Raw genomic sequence first — 19,268 nt, forward strand, 5'->3', positions numbered from 1 at the left:
AGAGAGAGAAGCAAGCTCAGCCCACACAGAAGTAAATGGAAGGAACTGAAGTGAGACCCCAGAAATAAACCTGCACATACATGACCAATTGATTTCCAACAAATGAAACTGGAACATGTGAATGTCCATATTAAAAGAATGAAGGGTGGCCCTAATACATATAAACACTAACTCAGGCTGGGTTTGATGGCGCACACAACTATAATTCTCACAAGGCTAAGGCAGAAAAATGAAGAGTTTAAGACCAGATTGGGCTGCACTGCAAAATCCTGCATCAAAATAGATAAATAAATAAATAACTGACCTAGATATAAAACCTCAAAACCCTTGGAGGAAAAACATTAAATCTTCATTATTTTGAATTGGCAATGGAGTTTTGTTTTTGTTTTTGTCGGTCATGGGGCTTGAACTCTGAGCCAAGGTGCTGTCCCTGAGCTCTTCAGCTCAAGGTTACTGCCCTAACCCTTTAGCCACAGCACCACTTCCAGTTTTCAAGTAGTTAAATGGAGATAAGAGTCTCACAGACTTCCATTACAGGCTGAGTTACCAGTGCCTGGCTGGTAAGGGACAACCAAAGTGAGATAAATGTTTATCAAGAATTTTAAATTGAGTGCATTAACAGACACTGTCAAGAAAGTGAGTTGGGCTTGGTGGCTCACACCTGTAATACTACTCAGGAGGTTGAGATCTGAGGATCAGGGTTCAAAAGCCATCCGGGGCACAAAAGGACCTGAGAGTCTTATCTCCAATTAACTCCTAGAAAATGGGAAGTGGAGCTTGGCTTCCTTAAGGCAGTAGCATTGAGCTGAACAGCTCAGGGACAGCACTGAGGCCCAGAGTTCAAGCCCACAACAGACAGAGAGGAAGGGAGGGAGGGAAGGAGAGAGGGAAGGGGGAGGGAGGATGAAATATTTGCATATATAAAGGTAGTTTCTATCCTTTTAAAGGTAGGTTAAGTCTCAATTTTCACTAATCTCACTTTGTAAATGAAAACTTTAAAAAAAAAAAAAAAGCTAAAACTCTCCTACAACAGGAAAAAAGCAGGAATTCTCTCTTTGAATTGCAGGTTCCATAATCAGATCCCTGGAATAATAAAACTACCCAATAGCAGAATATGTACTTGTTCTTGGTTTGCCTCAGGGCAAACTACCTAAACTTTGCTTGGCAACACTACTTAATAGATTGTCAGTTTTGTAAGTGTTAATGGAGATTTAGTTATTTTTATACCTGATGAAGAGTGTACCTGACAGCACATTGACCTAAACTGCTTCATTTAATGACAGTGATTTTGAGAAATAGGCACAACCTATCTTATTATAAGAAGTACACAAAGCCCCCAAATGATTTCAATATACACAATCCTATCCAAACTGTAGATGTGAACTTTCCCTTGTTAAGAGCCCTGTTCCAGTTATTTCCCATGCACCCATGCCTACAGAAGGAAGTACTATTAGAACCCATGTCTTACAGGTGAGAAACTAAGGCTCTGACAAATTAAGATATCTTCCCAAGGTAACATTGGAAAGACACAATTAAATACACTCCTATCTGACAAAGCAGACTTCAAATTGAAGTCAATCAAAAGAGACAAAAAAGGAAACTTCATACGGATAATACACACATACCAACTGAGTGAGTGTACCCAGTTTCACAAAACAAACACTACTGGACATAACCGTTCAAGTTGATAGATCCCAACAGTTACAAAGGTCAACTTTAATATCCTACTCTACTAATAGGCTATTCAAATAACAAAAGAGCTTAAGAATTAAATGATAATTCAGATCAAATGGACTTAACAGATATCTACAGAATATTTCACTCAAGGGGCCGGGAGTTTGGCCTAGTGGTTAAAGTGCTTGCCTAGCATGCATGAAGACCCGGGTTCGATTCCTCGGTACCACGTATAGAAAAAAGCCGGAAGTGGTGCTGAGGCTCAAGTGGTAGAGCTCTAGCCTTGAGAAAGTCCAAGGACAGTGCTCAGGCCCTGAGCTCAAGCCCAGGACTGGCAAAAAAAAAAAAAAAAAAAAAGAATATTTCACTCAAAATCACAAAGCATAGATTCTTTTTTTTTTTCTTTCTGCAAGTCCTGGGCTTGAGCTCAGGGCCTGAGTACTGTCCTTGCATAGAGCTCTACCACTTGAGCCTCAACACCACTTCTGGCTTTTTCTATGTATGTGATACGAAGGAATCGACCCTGGGTCTTGTGCATGCTAGGCAAGCACTCTACCACTAGGCCAAACTCCTGGCCCAGAACATAAATTCTTTTCAGAAGCCCACAAAACTTTCTCCAAAACAGATTATATTTTGGGGCAGAAAGCAAGAATTAACAAATATATAAAAACAAATAACTTTTTATATTTTATCAGTCTACAATGAAATAAAACTAAAGCTTACAGCAATATATATAAAATATACAGACTCATGGAGACTAAAAAACAATATATAGCTATATTTCTGAAGTGAAGCCAACTCAATCATTTGTATGATCTTTTTAATGTTTTATTAATTTTTTTTTGTCTATTGTGGGCTGGAACTCTGGGCTTGGGCGCTGTCCCTGAACTCTTCAGCTCAAGACTACTGCCCTACCCCTTGAGCCACAGCACCACTACTGGCTTATTTTTTTTTGTGGGTAGTGGGGTTTGAACTTGGCCTGGGCACTGTCCCTGAGCTCTTCAGCTCTTCAGCTCATGGCTACCACCCTACCCTGGGCCTGTGTGTTGTCTTTGAGCTCTTCAGCCCAAGGATAGCACCCTACCCTAGAACCAAGCCCCACTTTCCATTTTCTAGAGAGTTAATTTGTGCCCGGTCTGGCTTTGAACCTTGATCCTCAGATCTCAGCCTCATGAATAGCTGGGGTTACAGACCTGAGCCACCATGTCCAGCTTTGTTGTTGTTGTTGTTGTTGTTGTTTTTTGCCAGTTCTGGGCTTGAGCTCAGGGCCTGAGCACTGTCCTTGGACTTTCTCAAGGCTCTACCACTTGAGCCTCAGCACCACTTCCAGCTTTTTTTCTATGTATGTGGTACCGAGGAATCGAACCCGGGTCTTCATGCATGCTAGGCAAACACTTTAACCACTAGGCCAAACTCCCGGCCCTGTTGTTGTTTTTTAACAAAGTAGTTTTTACATGTATATTCATGAAGCAAGCTGAACTCCAGTTTTCTGTTTTAAGTGTGTTCCTATTTGGTTGATATGAGGGTAATATTCTCTAGAATATATTTGTACTGTAAGCTGCTGAGTTTGTGATACTTAGTTCAGCAGCAATAGGGAATTAAATCAGGAAATCATTTTAAATTTATGGGAAGGCTATGACTCAGAATAGTAGAGTACCCTCTACTTAGATGCATGTCTTGTTAATATTTTACTCTGCAGTTTTTAATTTATTCTCTCTGGGTTTTTTCTTTAATTTTGAACTAATATAGAGTAGTTTTGTTTTGTTTGGTTGGTCATGGGACTCTCTGCCTGGGCACTGTCCCTGAGCTCTTCAGCTTAAGGCTACTGCCCTACCCCTTGAGCTACAGTGCCACTTCTAGTTTTCTGGTGGTTAATTGGAGATAAGAGTCTCAAGGACTTTTTAGTGCCTGGCTGGCTTTGGCTTTGATCTCAGATCTCAGCCTCCAGAGTAGCTAGGATTACAGCCGTGAGCCACTGTGCCTAGCTGTAGAGTAGTTTTTAAACACAGTAACTATGCAGATCTCAATAAATTGAATATTGATAGTTTCATCTAATTTACTGTAGACATTCTAATTTTGTCAATTAATCCATAATGCTTGTGTTATCAGTTTCCGCACTGTAGAATAGGATGAAGTCTGGGTCAGAATTTGTGTTGTTATTAAAGTCTGGAGATCAAACAAGCAGGGAGGGCTGTATATTCTAGGCAAAACTGTTACCTTATGCTTTTCCACCTTCTACATACCACTTGACTCCCTGGCTCAGGGTTCAATTAAAAATCTTATCTACCACACCAGTTCTGACTCTGTTTTAAAAGAACCCTGTGATAGCACTGAGTTCACATGGACAATAAAGGAAAATATTACAAAATCTCTAACTTAGCACATCTCAGAGTTCTTTTTTGCAGCTTTCAATCCCAGTACACCTGTGCATGCACCACACACACACACACACATTAACTGGATGCTGATAGCTCATACCAGTATTCCTGACTACTCAGGAGACAGAAACCTGGAGGATATCTCAGTTCAAAGATAGCCCTGATAGAAAAGTCTAGGAGACTTCATCTCAAGTTAATCAACAAGAACAATGTACAGGAGGCATAGCTCAATTGGTAGAGCACCAGCTGTGAGTACAAAAGGACAGAGAACATCACACACACACACACACACACACACACACACACACACATACACACACACACTGCACATCTATATACGTTTATGTATATCTGCATGTTATATATATTTATATATATACACACACATACATACATATATGTGCCTCCTTCTGCCTGTCTTTTTCCATTGTCATATCCCTTATCACCCAAATGAATGATCCCAGAGATGCCTTTGAAAAACTGTGTGTGTGTGTGTATATGTGTGTGTGTGTGTGTGTGTGAAGATTTTGATTTTGCCTACTTTATTATTTTGTTTTTGGTGGTATTATGGACTGCCTCATGCCTGCTAAGCAAGTATACACACACACACACATACACACACATTGTTGCCAGTCCTGGGGCTAGGACGCAGGACCTGAACACTGTCTTTGGGCATTCCTCAAGTCTAGCACTCTACCACTTGAACCACAGCACTACTTCCAGCTTTTTTCTGTGTACAGATCGTGCATGCTAGGCAAGCACTCTATCACTAGGCCAAACTCCTGGCCTAGCTGATATATATATATTTTTTAATGATGGATTCATCATTTCACAGCATTATTGTGAAGTGATGAAACGTGAGGTCTGGTTGGAAGCAATAGGTCACTCGGGCCTGCCTTTGAAGGTACATTGTCCCTTGCCCTTCGTCTTTCCCTCTTTGCACCTCCCGGCTGTCATGTGGCTCTCTCTACCATGATGCTCCACCTTACCACAGCCTATAGCAATGGACCAAGCAACCATGACTTAAACTTCACAACCTGTACGCTAAATTTTTCCTCCCTTGTTTCTCTAAGGTACTTTGAAACAGAGACAGAAAAGCTGAATAATATACCTTATCTCACCTTTCAGGAGCCAACCACTTCAGTCAACTTGAGTTTACTTGCCAAGAAAATACTGAGCACAAGGAAACAAAATGTACAGGAAATAGCAGAACAGGACACAGAGCAGATGGAATACCTAAAGGTATTCACATAAGCTGAAGTTGTAGGAGGAATTTGGGGAGCAAGTTCAAATAGTCTTTACTTCTATTGGAAATTCACAAGTAACCTTACTAGACAGTCTCTTAATGAGCAGGGCAACTTCCTAAATGTTCCACTGCTTAGCAATGCCATTATCTAAACTTAATGTGGAACCAAATAGTCTTTATGGCATCAATCTCTAGAGCCACTTCTCTTTGCTCAGAACATATCATAGTCCTACCACAAGCTTGTTCATTGAAACAGACCAACATCAAATTCTTTGCTCAGGGGTTTAACTGCATTGGGCCCCGCTCCAAGTTTGCCATTACTTGGAGCTGGAACTATTTGCTCCATTAGCTTGGCCACCCATGCTGGCGCCAGAACTTCTAATGGTATTGACCTTCTACCTAGCGGGGAGAGGAAAGGGTGAAGTAACAGTAATTTCCTGAGGCAGTTTTATCTAGATAGAAACAGACATGCTCCTCTCTGGCTATGTTACAACATCTCCAAACCTCAGTTTCTTTGTGTGTTAAATTAGGTATCACAAAGGGAGAAAAAGAAAACATCTAGAAACTACTTTCTCAGGAAACTAGGATGTCTCAACCAAGTTCAAAATTCAAAGGTCAATGTCCTGAATAGGAAGACATGGTTTACGACCTGAATCTTCTCTACCAAACTGGAGTTCAGGCCTCAATACTACTCTCTTCACTGATTTCACCTTTTTTTTTTTTTCAATCCTGGCATTTAAACTCAGGGCCGGAGCACTGTCCTTGGGCTTTCTCAAGGCTAGAGCTTTACCACTTGAGCCACAGCACCACTTCTGGCTTTTTCTATGTACATGGTACCGAGGAATCAAATCCAGGTCTTCGTGCATGCTATGCAAGCACTCTACCAATAGGCCAAATTTCTGGCCCCTGATTTCACCTTTATTCCAGTACTGCAGGATCCCCAGGAGAGAACTGCTATCAATAAAGCTCAAAAAACATCAAACACAGAGGGTGGGTGAACACGTAAAGCTATAATGCCAGCTACGTAGTAGGCAAAGACTGGGAGAATCGAGGATCAAAGTTCAAGATCAATACGAGCAAGGAAAAATACCCTCATCTCAACCAAGACGTTGGGCATAGTAGATCATGCCTGTAATTTGAACTACACAGAAGTCCTCAGTAAGAAGACTGAGGTCTAAGGCTGGTCATAGTAAAAAGGGTAGAGGTGTGGCTCAAGTGGTACAGACCTTGCCTAACGAGTCCAAGAACCTGAGTTCAAACCAGAGTACCACCAAAAAAAAAAAAAAAGTAAAAAACTTAAAAACTGAAGTCTCTGTAATCCTAAATAAGATCTGAGGATCCAGGTTTAAAGCCTACTCAGGCAGGAAAGCTCCAGAGCTTTATCTCAAAAGCTCTGATTAACAACAAAAAAAGTGGGAAATGGAGCTGTGGCTCAAATGGTAGTTTTAGCCTTGAGCAAAAACTCTGGGATGGTGCCTAGGATATGAGTTCCAGCCCCAGGACAGGCACCAAAACAAAACAAAAACAAAAAGTGAAGCTTGGAGAAAAAGTCATAGAGAGTAGGATGGATTTAGTCCCATAAGCATTCTCTCTGCTTCCTTTAAGTTCAACCACTCTTTCAACACAGATAGGACCTAACATAAGTGACAGAGCTGTCAGCAAGTGGAAGAGAAGCCTCTCTTTAGACTTGGAATCTAAGGTCATGCTTCATTACATGACCATTCAGAAAAGCCCTCCAAGGAATGTGATCTAAATGCGTAGCAGCTAGAGTGTACATAATTTATAGCACTGCCTTGACAATATGTGCTGATTACCAGGGACAAAATACTTCTCAAGCTATATACATCAACCTCATTTTTTAGGGGCTACCAGCCTAGAAAATAGAAAAGTGTGTGCCTTAACCTGGAATATAGTATCTCAAATTCTAACCCTACCTGTTTTAACAGGCTGTTATCAGCAAGTCATTTCACTTTCCTAGGCCTCAGTTTCTACTCTATAAAATAAGAGAGAGGTCTAGTTTACCTTTAGTCAAAGGTCCTACAAATTATTTTACATGATCCAAGAAACTCTATGAGGTAAGTATATGCTAACAAAAAACAGGTTTGTGTGAAAGATTAGCCAGTTCATTTCCATTGAATCACTTCTGAGAAAATAATATAAGCCTCATTAACATATAAAAGTTATTCAAATAAGCAGAGTGGTGAAAAGAGCATCTGGCTTTGCAAACAGACAAGCCAAGGTTCAAGTTGTAATACTAACATCTATCAACAGCCTGACCTGGTGCAAGTGGCTGTACTGCTGTGGCTGCTGCTCTGAAGGCAATGGCATAATCCATAAAACAGACAATACCCATCAGGGTTGTGGAGGATTAAATGATACTTGTGAAATCCCTGGCACAAGCTTCCTCCTCTTCATGCAATTTACATGACTATGCAATACTAAACAGATACTGTATCTTCTCTCCCTTTTAAAGCTGTACTGGGAGTGAAATTAGGTTCTGCTGAGTCATTTCCATTATTCTTTAAGATTGTTCAGAAAAGCTGACTTTCATTTGAAAGTCTCTATGTGTTATTCATGAAATACCTTTTTTTCTGCTCTAAAAATTCTACCTATTTAGACATAATGACAAAAAAAAAGTAAAGGATTCTTAACTAGTAAGGACAAATAGTCAAGAATCAGTTTTTATAATGACCAAAGAAAAGAACTTTCTCATGAACTGTTTAAAGGTTTACCTATTTGAGAGAAGCAAAGAGCATCTCCTTCCCTAAAAGAAGCACCACAAGGGGCTGGGAGTTTGGCCTCGTGGTAGAGTGCTTGTCTAGCATACACGAAGACGGGGGGTTTGATTCCTCAGTACCACATACACAGAAAAAAAGCCAGAAGTGGTGCTGTAGCTCAAGTGGTAGAGATCTAATCTTGAGAAAGCCCAAAGACAGTGCTCCAGCCATGAGTTCAAGGCCCAGGATTGGAGGAGGAGGAGGAGGAGGAGGAGGAGGAGGAGGAGGAGGAGGAGGAGGAGGAGCAGCAGCAGCAGCAGCAGCAGCAGCAGCAGCAGCAGCAGCAGCAGCAGCAGCAGCAGCAGCACATACGTTCTGTGAGTCTACTCTTCTCAAGGCTGCTTTGAGAAGAAGCTTGAAAGCATGAGCCAGCAGTGAACTTACCAACCTACATTTACTCCGTAAAACAGACATTGATTGCTGTAATTTTGGAAAAGGTACAACTAATACTTGTTGAAGTTGATCCTCAGTTACTTTTCTTTTTAACTGAACGCAGGCCAAGGCAGACAGCCCACCACTAAACTACATCTCAGATAGTCAGCTGCCATCTGGTGTAATTCTTTCTCTTCCCTGTTCTAATCCATGGGCTTCTTGCACATCCTGTTTGCTTTAACAATACTTAGAGCCTCTGGAATATGTCCCCTCCTGAATTGTCACAGGCCCTAAATTCTTTGGACAGACTGTAACAATAGACTTCTAGTCCATGCCAGGACTACACAACAACAGACTTTTGATACCCACCTCTACTACCCCTTGTCTTATTTTCCCTCCACACTGCCTTCACAATTATTCCTCTACATTACTATATTCATCTCCTTAGTCCCTGCTTAGAATCTTTACCAGTTCTAAACAATCTATAGGAAATGTTCAAATATAAAGCCTTTAAACTCCTGGAAGCCATTTAACTTTCTAATTCGAACTCCTACTTCTTCCCTATCTACCTACTTTCCACTTAAGGACCTTCTCACCTATTCTGAATACGTCACAAGTTCCAGGTCCTTTGCCCACAATCACCGTCACCCTCAATCGCCCTGGCATAAATTCCTCCCCTTCTTTCAAGTCTCCCTTAATAAGATATCACTGGAAGCTCTCTTCTGTGCCCAGTGCCCTACCCTCTTCTAGCACTTACCTCACTGCATGCTATTTCTGGGAAAAGTCTGTTTTCCTCACTAAGGTAAGAGACCATTGTTAGTATACATACACTGCCCTTGACTATGTATAACACATGTATACTACATCTACCTGGTATACAGTAGACATTTAACAAACTATATGAATATAAACAATCATCTACCAACTCTATGTGAAAATGCCAACTATGATCTTGACCTTTATCCAGTATTGAACTACATGATTAATCTCTTCTTCTTTCTTATCAACATCACAACTAAGGAAGTTATAATTTTTCCTATTCCCAAAGACAATTATACTATCTTGATTCTAAATTAATTCATAAAATAACTATAAACACTACAATAGCCCTGTATAAAGAATTCTAAATTACATGTTAAGCTAAAAAAACAACAAATAAAACCAAAACCCCAAAGAATCAACAATGCAATTAATAAATAGGCAAATAGCTATATAGAAAAATAAATAAGTATATACTCTTCACAAGAAGTAAATATGGGGCCAGGAGCATGGCCTAGTGGTAGAGTGCTCACCTAGCATGCATGAAGCCCTGGGTTCAATTCTCCAGAACCACATACACAGAAAAAGCCAGAAGTGGTGCTGTGGCTCAAGTGGCAGAATACTAGCCTTAAGCAAAAAGTGTCCACAGACAGTGCTCAGGCCCTGAGTTCAAGCCCCAGGACTAGCAAAAAAAAAAAAAAAAAAAAAAAAAAAAAAGAAGTAGTAGTAAATATGGCCAATACATGAAGAAATGCTTAACATCCCTGGCTATAAGAAAATGCAAATCAACATTGAGATTCCATCTAATTCCAATTAAGAAAGGCCATCATCAAGAATACTAATAAAGGTGGGGGGGAGGGTAATGGGTACCAAGACATGTGAAAGGGTATCAATGTATGTGAATTAATGCACCTTCTATCTGGCAAATATCATGTAACCCTTTTATTAATTACAATAAAAATTTTTTTAAAAAAGATACAAATAAATAACAAATACTGGTGGAGGCTGGGAGTTTGGCCTAGTGGTAGAGTGCTTGCCTAGCATGCATGAAGACCGGGTTTGATTCCTCAGTACCATGTACATAGAAAAAGCCAGAAATGATGCTGTGGCTCAGGTGGTAGAGCTCTAGCCTTGAGAAAGTCCAAGGACAGTGCTCAGGCCCTGAATTCAAGCCCCAAGATTGGCAAAAAAAAAAAAAACAAAAAACTGGTGAGGATACAGGGGAAAAGGAACCCTAATTCATTGTCAACCACTATAGAAATAAGTATGATGATTCCTCAAAAAACTAACTATAAAACTAATCTATGATCAGGAAATTATCTGAAAGATTGAAGAACATGACACAACAAAGGCACCTACATACCCATGTTCACTGCAACACAGTTCATAATACACAAGTCATAGAAATAGCCCAGATGCCCTACAACAGATGAATGAATGAATCAAAAGATGCGCGCGCGCACACACACACACACACACACAACACACACAGAGTTTTATGCATCCATCAGGAAGACTAAATTATGTCATTTGCAGAGAAATAAATAGATGTAGAAAAATAATGTTGAGTGAAATAAAACAGGCCCAGAAGACTAGGGCTGTATGTTTTCTTTCCTATAACCACTCAGGTAAACATGAATAATACATTACACTATGGAATAACGTATAGTATATGAAGGAGTAAACTCCCTAGGAGTAAGCTGCGCACGGTGGCTTATGCCTGTAATCCTAGCTACACAGGAGGCTGAGATCTGAGGATCAAGGTTCAAAGCCAGCCTGGGAGAACAAAAGGACCTAAGACTCTTATCTCCAATTAACCTCTACAAAAGGGGGAAATGGCCCAAGGATAGGGCAGTAGCCTTGAGCTGAAAGAGCTCAGGGACAATTCCCAGGACCAGGGGTAGGGTGGTAGCCTTGACCTGAAGAGCTCAGGGACCGTGCCAGGCTGCCCAGGCTGCCCAACCCAGGCCATGTTCAAGCCCCATGACCCATAAAAACAAAAACAACAAAAAAACTCCATAGGAGTAAACACAAAAAGGAGTTTAACAAAATGACTATCAGTCAGTTTGACACAGTATGAACGGGAAAGGGGCTAATAGGAAGGAGGGTAGATGAGTGAAAAAAAGAACGGGACGAACATAGTCATAATAACGACTATACATATGAGAAAAGGTGAGAAATAGGATATGATGGGGGAAAGGTAGGACAATAATGAAAAGAGTGACTCTGATCAAGAAGCCTTAAGACATATAAGTGGACAGGTTAAATTGTGAGGGGAACATGATAATCACTGTATTACAGAAATAACTGAACATGTTAAATTGTAACCCCATTGTACAACTATTTAAAAATAAATAAATGACATCCTAAAGTTTTACATATAATTTTCTTCTTCAGCAATGAATCCTCTCTAGAAAAAAATAATGCTATCTGGGAGTGGTAGGAACCCAGATCCATTAGCCATCTCTACCTAGTGTCAGCCTTTATACCACAATATTAGAACTGTGTTGTGTCTTTAGCTATAACCTATTCAGATTCTCTAGACAGCCCAAGAAATTCCCTGTTGCTCCTGACAGATCTCTAAGCTCTTAGAATGCCTCACTTCAGTTTTGAATTACCGTTTTTCATTACTGGTGTGCATTCTCTGCTGGACCCTGCTGTGAGATAAAGTGGAATTATAGCAGCAGTACCAGCTATAGAATGATTGAGAGATATACAGGGCTATAATATACTTCTTGAACTCCAAGACAGCAAGGCATCTTTGAATCTTAATGTGAGAGAGAAAAGTGAGGGGGGTGGAGGGGGGAATAAGGTGATCCACAGATCACATAAATGAGAAATACCTTACTATGTCTGTGAGCAGCTAAATCCCACATTAAACACTCAGGCTTAGGGAGCTCAAGCACAGGGATGATGGTGATAATGTCTATAGTCAAACAGCATTTCTTCTATAACAAATGAGTACAAAGGAAGGTAATGTCAGGAAATGCTTTTCTAAAAGGTCAATTCAGTTTCTTAGGGGGAATGGTCAAGGCTGAGGTCAAGGACAAGCCTACTACCAAACAAAGAGGAAAAAGAGGCCAGCTATTTTAAAGGAAGAAAAGAGAAGTTCAAGAAAGGATGACAGAAGAACAGAATGAGATCTAGGCACAGGAAAGCTGTCTTATTGTACCAAAAATGTGACCTTCACAAGTGACCTTTTGGTTTTTGTGATACTAATCCTATATAGAAAATTAATGTGACAAATCCTACAGAGTGCCTCAGGTTATATAATTCTACCCCCTCTCTACCATTGGCACCCCCAGCCCTTTACAACAGTTTTTTAATGATAAACATAGCTGTACTCGGCAAAATTCTTTGTAATAGTTTTTAATGATAAAAATAGCAGTACTGTGCAGAATTCTCACCCTTTACCCTGGTATAATCCAACTTCTCTGATTAAAAGATTGCTTATGCTATCTTCGTATATAATTGAAATGCATTTTGAAATTATTTACCCTATACTTTTTCCCTGTCTTCTCTTCCTCTACAGTCCCATAATTAGAATCATGTTCTATGTATATGCATATGTGTATATATGTAATATAATCATGTCCACGAACACGTGTCTTTTTAAAAATATGTATTTTGGCCTTTTGAGCATGGCTTATCTTGTTCAGCATAATGATCTCCAAATTCCACCTACTTTCCTGAAAATGACAAGATTTCTCTTTTTTTCTTTTTTTCCCAGTCCTGGTGTTTGAACTCAGGGCCTACGACTGTCTTTGGACACTTTTTGCTTAAGGCTAGTGTTCTGTTACCTGAGCCACAGTGCCACGTCCAGCTTTTTCTGAGTATGTGGTGCCAAGGAATGGAACCCAGGGCTTAATGCATGCTAGGTCAGCACTCTACTACTAGGTTATGCTCCCAGTCCTTTTTTTTTTTTTTTTTTTTTTTTTGACCAGTCCTGGAGCTTAGACTCAGGGCCTGGGCACTGTTCTTGAGCTTTCTCAAGCTAATGCTCTACCACTTGAGTCACAGCACCACTTCTGGCTTTTTATGAGTATGTGGTACTGAGGAATTGAACCCAGGGCTTCATGCATGCTAGGCACACACTCTAGCACTAGACCATGCTCCCAGACCCATGATTTTATTTTTCTTTATGGCAGTATAATATTCCATGGTATATTTATACCATATCTTTTTGTTAGCTGTCAGATATGGCAGATGTTGATAAATACGCTGGTATCTTTCTTTATGATTTAAACTCCTTTGGACATATGCTCAAGTTGTATAATGAGATCATATGGCAGGTCATTTTTTTTTTGTGCCAATCCTGGGGGCTTCAATTCAGGGCTCAAGGCTAGCACTCTACCACTTGAGCCACACCTCCACTTCTGGCATTTTTGGTGATTAACTGGAGATAAGTCTTTCACAGACTTTCCTGCCTGGGCTGGTTTTGAACTGCAATCCTCAGAACTCAGCCTCCTGAGTAGCTAGGATTACAGACATGAGCCATTGTGCCTAGCTTTTGTTTTTTTGTTTTTTCAGTTGTGAGGCTTGAACTCAAGGCATGGACACTATCTCTGAGCCTTTTTCGCTCAAGGCTAATACTCTACTACTTTAAGCCACAGCATGGTTTTTCAGTTTTCTGGTGGCTAAATAAAGATACCAGTCTCATGGACTTCCTATCTGAGCTATCTTTGAACCATGATCCTCAGATCTAAGTCTTTGAGTAGCTAGGATTACAGGTATGAATCACCAGTACCTAGCATTAGGCCCAGCTTGGTAGGTCAATTTTTAGTTTTGTGACGACCCTCCCTACTTGACTATACTAGTTCACATTCCTACTATTAGTATATAAGAGTTCCATCACAGGACCAGGAATTTGGCCTGGTGGTAGAGTGCTTGCCTAGCATGCATAAAGATCCGGGTTCAATTTCTCGGTACCACACACATAGAAAAGGCTGGAAATAGTGTTGTGGCTCAAGTGGTAAAGCACTAGCCTTGAGGAAAGCCCAAGGACAGTGCTCACTCTGAGTTCAGTCCCTAGGACTAGCAAAAAAAAAAAAAAAAAAGATTATAAATGGAAGCTGTAAATGTGACATCAGTCTTCCAATCACATTTATTTGATGCAGCTGACCTTAAAAGAAGGCTAAGACTTCTGAGCTCTTTAAAAAGGTGGTTCAGGAAGTGGCGCTGTGGCTCAAGGGATAGGGTGGTAGCCTTGAGCTGAAGAGCTCAGCGACAGCACCCAGGCCCAGAGTTCAAGTCCCACAATCAACAAAAATAAATAAATAGATAGATAGATAGATAGATAGAAAGAAAGGTGGGTCATCAAAGTCAAAGCATAAGAAGAATCTGATGGAAGTCAGGGCAACCACACAGGAAGGAAATGGGGACTCCAAACCTATAGCCAAAATAAGAACATATAAATTCTTTTTCTTTTTTTTTTTTTTTTTTGCCAATACTGGGCTTGAACTCAGGGCCTGAGTGCTGTCTTGAGGCTTTCTCAGGGCTACAGCTCTTCCATTTGAGCCACAGCACAACTTGCAGCTTTTTCTATGTATGTTGTACCCAAGAATCGAACACTGGTCTTCCTGCATGATAGGCAAGCACTCTACACTAGGCCAACATATAAATTCTGCCAACAACCTAAACAAATTGTGATTTTTTTTTCTTTGTTTTTGTTTTTGTTGCTCATGGGGCTTGAACTCTGGGCCTGGGTGCTTCCCTGAGCTCTTCAGCTCAAGGCTACCACCCTACCCTTGAGCCACAGCCCCACTTTCCATTTTCTAGTGATTAATTGAAGATAAGAGTGTCTTTAGAGCCCTAGTTGGCTTTGAACCACCATCTCAGATCTCAGCCTCCTGAGTAGCTAGGATTACAGGCAGGAGCCATCCTACTCTACTGAAAGTGATTCTTTACCAAAGCACTGTCACCTTCAATTAAGCTTTGTGAGACCCCTAATAGAGAACTCAGTTTAGTCATTGGGTCTAATGACTTACAGAATTACAGAATTAGAACAGAATTGTGAGCTGACAAATGAATGTTTTAAACTGCAAGAAATGTGATAATTTATTACACAGAAACATCATAGGATAAGATACAAGAGCAAATTATAAACTAATATTCCAAGAGAACTTTTCACCCTAGAATTCCCCAAAACACTAACATATTGAATATAAGCTATATGAGGATAAAATTGTTTGTCAAAACAAAACAAAACAAAACTTCTCAGGCACCAGTGGCTCACGCCTGTAATCTTAGCTACTCAGAAGGACAAGATAGAAGGATCACAGCTCAAAGCCAGCCTATGAGACTCTTATCTCCAATTAACCACCAGGAAATTGGAAGTAGAACTGTGGCTCAACGTTGTAGAGCACTGGCCTTGACCTAAAGAGCTCAGGGACAGCACCCAGGCTAGAGTTCAAGTCCTACAACTGATAAAAAAAAAAAAATTAATCACATTTCTTTCTAATTTCAGAAGAGTTTCACCTTTTAATGGCATCGAACCTATATGATAGTTTTCTTTAACAATTGAGGTATATGATGTGCTTTGAGTTGAAGTACCCAAGAAAAAAAAATGGAGAGCTCCACTACTTTTTAAATTATCAAATGCTGTGCAAATTATTACCTAATTGCGATCCAAGTTGAACCCCTATGAAAATATCTGCTGAAACACTAGCGTAGTTGGTGACTCACACCTGTAATCCCAACTAATCAAGAGTTAGAGACCAAAAGGATACAGATCAAGGCCAGTCCAGGAAAAGTTAGCACAACCCCATTTTCCATAAACAAACCATGAATTTATACCTATAATCCTAGCCACTCAGAAGGCTTATGTAAAATAAGCTCTGAAGCTCACACACACACACACACACACACACACACACACACACACACACACACACACGCGCGCGCGCGCATACACATGCATACAAACTACTTCAAGACCATATCTAATTAAAGCAAAAAAGGACTGGGATGTAGCTGAAATGGTAGAGTTTAAACCCAAGTACCATTAAAAAAAATAATCAAAGCTAGGCACCAGTGGCTCATGCCTATAATCCTAGCTACTCAAAAGGCTGAGATATGAGGATAGAAGTTCGAAGTCACCAGGGCAAGAAAGTCTGAGACTCTTATCTCCAATTAGGTATCACAAAAAAAAAAAAAAAAGAAAAAAAAGCCGGGTAGAGTGGCGTGGCTCACGTCTGTAATCCCAGCTATTCAGGAGGCTGAGATCTGAGGATCAATGTTCAAAGCCAGCCTTTAAGAAAGGAGAAGAGGGGCTTGGCTCAAGGGTAGGGCAGTAGCCGTGAGCTGAAGATCTCAGGGACAGGGCCCAGGCCAAGTTCAAGTCCCATGACTCTCAAAAAAAAAACAAAAAACAACAACAACAACAAAAAACCCTACAAATAAAGAGGTATAGATAGCATTACACAGGCCCTGAGTTCAAGCCCCAGAACAGGCACACACATATATACATATAATACACATATACACACACACATACATACACATGTGTGCACACACATGAAAACATGGTTTGATAGTTTGTAGCTCAGAAGAAAAAACTGAAGAACACGGAAATATTTTTTGTTTTGTTTTGTTTTTTGCCAGTCCTAGGCCTTGAACTCAGGGCCTGGGCACTGTCTTTGGGCTTTCTCAAGGCTAGAGCTCTACCATTGAGCCACAGCACCACTTCTAGCTTTTTCTATGTATGTGGTACTAAGGAATTGAACCCTGGCCCAAGATTAGTTTTTTACATTGACAAAACAGCATGAACCACTAAAAAACTGAAACTCTATCACAAGTAGGAATTTCTATTCTTTTCATTCTTTTTTGCCAGTCCTGGGCTTGAACTCAGGGCCTGAGCACTGTCCTTGGGCTTTCTCAAAGCTAGAGCTCTACCACTTGAGCCACAGCTCCACTTCCAGCTTTTTCTATGTATGCGGTACTGAGGAATTGAACCCTGGTCTTCCTGCATGCTAGGCAAGCACTCTACCACTAGGCCAAACTCCCGACCCCAGAATTTCTTTTTTTTTTTTTTTGCCAGTCCTGAGGCTCAAACTTAGGGTCTGGGCACTGTCCTTGGACACTTTTTACACAAGGCTAGTGTTCTGTCACTTGAGCCACAGCACCACTTTTGTCTTTTTCTGTGTATGTGGTTCCGGGAGATCGAACCCAGAACTTCGTGCATGCTAGGTGAGCACTCTTATCACTAGGCTGCACTCCTGGCCCTGGAATTTCTATTCTTAATAGCTCATGGTTGCATAAATATGTATTCCCAGCTACTCAGGAGGCTGAGGCAGGATTGCTTGAGACCAAAAGTTAAAAACCACCCTGGGCAACAAAGCAAGCCTCTATCTCACAGAAAAAGAAAAAGGGAAAAAAAAAAAAAGGTGTCTGTTTTCCTATAGTTTAAGTAAAGGAATGCTAAAATTATCTCCATTCTAGAATGATGAAATTCATCAGAGATGTCAAATGAGTTTTAGAGGAACCAAACAAGAGTGAATGTAGTCTGTGAAGAAACAATTGCTACCTTAGTGATCAGGAATGTGGTATATACTTCAAAGCTTCTAAAAGGAACTCACCTAAATTGCAGTTATAAGTGCTAAGTACTATTGCAAAGTACCTGCAGGCTTTTACATTCCTGCCACGCTAACATCAGAATAAAACTCTCTAAAAATCTCTTCCCTATAATATAGATAATGGTCCCTTTCTTATTTCCTCTTTTTATGTTAGGTTTATTTCCTGCTGATATCCAGGCCTGATTTAAAAGCAGGAAGGAGACTATGTCAGTATGCAGCCTCCCTGAAAGCAGGAAGTACTTGACTGATTGAGGCCAGCATGACATTCATAACAGATAGTTTTCTGGCTGAATCAAAAGAACCTTTCCAATATTTGTTCCCTTAGCCTATGCCAGCAGACTAAAAAAGATGAAGTACATGCCTCATACACCAAGAGAAAAAAGATTTATTCATTAAAATCTATTCACCTCACACTGATAAGTAGCAATTAGACATGAATAATGGGATACACAAAATCTAAGCTGGAATACACCCAACTAGTTTGAGGGGGGAACATGTTAAGCAACAGGTAAATGAGAGCATTGAACCAAGGAAACATGAGAGAATATTTGATTCATGCTGAGCAACCTATTGATCCCTTGGACTGAAACTATATATATATATATATATGCACACACACCTACACACACACACATATATATATATATATATATATTTCTAGTAATAGAAAAGAAAGAAGGGGTTTGTAGGGTCCACTGCCCAGGATCCAATTGAGCTGGTCGAAGTGATCAAAAGTCACCTTTGGAACATTAACATGTTATTTTAACCTAGCTGTAACTGCAGACTTCTCCTGCCTCTAAATGGGTTTCCTTAGGTGGTAACTGATGTAATGATCACTTTTACAAAACAATTTTTGCTATGTATCAATCATAGGAGAAGATGTACCAAGGAGGAGGAAAAGATGGAAGAGATTCAAATAAAGTTCCTGTTTTCCAATATAAGGGCTGGGTCATTCATATATATGCCATATTTTCTTATTTTAGCATGTGTGTTCACACACACACATACACACACACACACACACACATATATACAGACATAGTATTATAAGAAAATGTGCCATAGTAGTATATTTCAGAGGTGGTACTACAATAAACATATATTGTATAATAAACATATATTGCTTTCAAGAAATTTTGTCAATATTTTCTTAAATCAATTAAAAGTTTATCCAAGGGGTTGGGAATGTAGCTCAGTGGTAGAGTGCTTGCCTAGCGTGCATGAAGCCCTAGGTTCAGTTTCTCAGTACCATATAAACAGAAAAAGCCAGAAGTGGTGCTGTGGCACAAGTAGTAAAGTGCTAATCCTGAGCAAAACTCAAGGAGAGTGCCCAGGCCTTGAGTTCATGCTCCAGGACTGGCCAAAAAAAAAAAAGCCAAAAAGAATCTCATGGACTTAACTTGCCCAGGCTGGCTTTAAATAGTGATCCTCAGATCTCAGTCTCCTCAGTGGCCAGGGTTACAGGTATAAATCACCAGCACCCAGCAAC

General features: G+C 40.2%; 1 protein-coding gene across 1 annotated transcript in view; it reads right to left on the reverse strand.

The window, feature by feature from the left end:
* Ascc1 (activating signal cointegrator 1 complex subunit 1) overlaps positions 1–19,268 on the reverse strand; it is an 86,051-nt gene that overhangs the window by 53,795 nt on the left and 12,988 nt on the right. The gene's annotated exons all lie outside the window — the stretch shown is intronic.

The sequence above is a fragment of the Megascapheus bottae genome, chromosome 15, assembly GCF_031878675.1.
Source record: "Megascapheus bottae isolate mThoBot1 chromosome 15, mThoBot2.hap1, whole genome shotgun sequence".
Lineage (NCBI taxonomy): Eukaryota > Metazoa > Chordata > Mammalia > Rodentia > Geomyidae > Megascapheus > Megascapheus bottae.